The sequence below is a fragment of the Lipotes vexillifer genome, unplaced genomic scaffold (assembly GCF_000442215.2).
Source record: "Lipotes vexillifer unplaced genomic scaffold, Lipotes_vexillifer_v1.1 scaffold543, whole genome shotgun sequence".
NCBI classification, from domain to species: Eukaryota; Metazoa; Chordata; class Mammalia; order Artiodactyla; family Lipotidae; genus Lipotes; species Lipotes vexillifer.
This window is the reverse complement of record NW_006799055.1, coordinates 863,161-866,145: the sequence shown is the minus strand read 5'-3', so window position 1 is coordinate 866,145 and position 2,985 is coordinate 863,161.

Genomic DNA, 2,985 nt, shown 5'->3' with positions numbered 1-2,985 from the left:
GAGCCGCAGCGGGAGACTCGGGTAACGGACGCCGGGTGGCCGCGCGCCCCGCCTGCAGCTGACCTGCCGCTCACACCTACCGGCGCTGAGTGAATGGAGCGTTGAGGGCGGGAGGGATCGGGAGCCGGTTTCATCAGCCGCGCCCCGCTCCCCGCGCCCGCCCCCAGCGCCCCGCCGTCCGGCCCGCTCGCCAGCGTCACCGCCTGGCACCAATGGCAGCGCGGCGCGGCTGCGGCTCCGGGAGCGGGCGGCGGCGGGGGCGGGGCGGGGGGCGGGGCACGGCGTTTACGCGCGACCCGCGTCCTAACCTGGGGTTTCCCCGCGGGTGGGCGGCGCCTGCCGACGCGCTGGTGGTCACCCCGCCTGCGTGCGACCATCCCTCGGGCAGTGGGAGCCCGCCTGCACCCTCGGGTCCCCGCAGTCCCCCGCGCGGGCCCGACTGGCGCGGCCGCCGGACTGTCCACCCTACCGCGGGCCCCGGCGAGCGGACCCCGCGCTCGCGGCCAGTGTGCCTCCCCCAAAATGAGAAGATTGGGGAGGCACTTCAAGGTTGGTTTTTTTTTAAATTATGATAAATCTTCATTTCTTTGTCATTGGAATCTTTTATTGCTGTTCCCTTACTTTCAACAAATAATGTATCCTCTCCCCTTGTCCGGAAGGGCCGGAAGCCTGACTCTGCCAGTGCCCCTGGCGGTAGGACGAGCACCTGGCCGGCGGGCCTGTCTCCGCGGCTACTTCTGGAGCTACTCTCTCCGAGATGGCAGAAACTAGCACCGGGTCCCACCGCGCTCACCTCACAGGCTTCCTCTTGACGTCCAAAACCAAGCAGAAGCCACAATCTATAGAGATCCAGTAACCTGTGACATTAGAGAGGTAAGTAGGTCATAGATTAACCCCGCCAGCCTCCTCTCTAACTTTGTAGGAAAACAGGAAAAACGATAGCACGGTGTCCACGGCCTTTGAGTCCTTTCCACGCTTCCTACCCAACCCCCCTCCCCACGCAATGTCCTTGGTCAGTGATGGGGCCTCATTGTCAGCCACAGGGCACGATACTCTTGGAATTACACTAGCAATTTATAAAGCATATAACTGCAGGGTGCTACTAGCTTCAGAAGCGTTTTCGTGAACACATAGCAATGGGCTAGTATTTGCAAGGCACTTTGGAGTGTTTGGTATCATAATCAGTGACTACATACACGTTATTTTAAAACAGAAAATTTCAGTTTCAACTGTTCATTGGTGAAAGGATGCTCTCAAGTTGCATTAAGGAGGTCTCCTGTGCTGGGGCTCTTCCTGAATCCCACACAGCCTCCTTAACCTGCTGACACTGCCATCATAGGATTTCACAGAGGGAAGCCTGTTGTGATTCAAGGACCACCAGCTTTGCCTTTGCACTTGATCTGGATTTGAATCTGAATTCTACCATTTCATTCCTTTATGGTTTTCCACAAGCTATTTCACTTCTGTTTGGAGTTTATAAACCTTTTATTCTTAGCAGAATATCCCTTAGTACTTGAAATATGATTGTGGGATTTTTTTTTTTACTCTTGGCAGTAAAATAGAATTCAATAGATGGTAGAGATGCTCTGCTCGGGCAACAAGCAGACGGATCATAGAGTTAGTATCTGTAAATTCTGAGATCAAGTGTTCCAGGCCCTGATGGGTATATGGGTAGAACTCAACCAAGACAATTGTGAGCACTGTGCTCCGTTTAGCAGCCTCACCCAGCAGACTTTGTCTTCAGTAAAACTGTAGGAGACCCTCCATGACAAGGCCCATAAGCAAGCAATTTCCTGGCAGAAAAGATTCAGTGCGAACCAGGGGAAGAATAATTATGCTCAAAGCCTCAGCAAAAAGTTAGGGGAAAAAGTCGAAAAAACTGGCTGAATTTATAAATAAAGCTAAATCAGGCAGGTTAGGATCACACTGCCGGTCCAGAGGGATCATGAGTGACAGGCTACCTTGATTAGACTCAAAGAACAGTGGATCCAAGATTCCAAAGACTGTTAAGGAAAGGAAATGCTGGAATTTAAGCCCTAGGAGCACCATCCAGGGTGCTTGGTCGACAGACCAAGTCCCGGGCCAGCACCATTAGGCAGGATGGGGTACAGAAAACGTAGAGAATCAGAGTCAGACAGATGTGGTTTTGGACTAGACTCTACCTCCTGCTCGCTGCTGGCCTAGGGGAATTGTGTTTGTTCTCTTTTAACAACATACTGTATGATGCCAACTTCTGGAAAAAGCTAAATTATGAAGACATTAAAAAGATCAGTGGTTGCCAGAGGCTTGTCGGGGGAAGAAGTGGGAGGGATGAGTAAGTAGCGCATGGGGATTTTTAGGGCAGTGAAACTACTCTTAACGATACTGTAAGGGGGGTACACGTCATTATACGGTTGTCAAAAACCACAGAATGTCCAACACAGACAGTAAACCTTTATATTAACTGCAGAATTTAGCTAATAATAATGTGTCCACATTGGTTCATCAGTCATAGCAAATGCACCACAACAATTCAAGATGTTAATAATAGGGGAGGGCTTCCCTGATGGCGCAGTGGTTGAGAGTCTGCCTGCCGATGCAGGGGACGCAGGTTTGTGCCCTGGTCCGGGAAGATCCCACATGCCGCGGAGCGGCTGGGCCCGTGAGCCATGGCCGCTGGGCCTGCGTGTCCGGAGCCTGTGCTCCGCAGCGGGAGAGGCCACAACGGTGAGAGGACCACGTACGGCAAAAAAAAAAGAAAAATTAAAGAAATGCACCACTTCTGATGATGTATCCTTAGGCTCTGGATTGATGCACGCATACCATGTTTCTCTAGAGGATGGTTTCGGACCTGGGATCCCAGAGTGCTTGCAGTGGGGATGGCCACCTGTTATTAAAATGAAAGCCATCCAGAAGTGTTGCCACTGGCATCTGATCTGTGTCCAGAGGAGTCCTCCAGTACGGGATGAGGGGGAGGGAAACCAACAGCTAACTGGAATACCAATG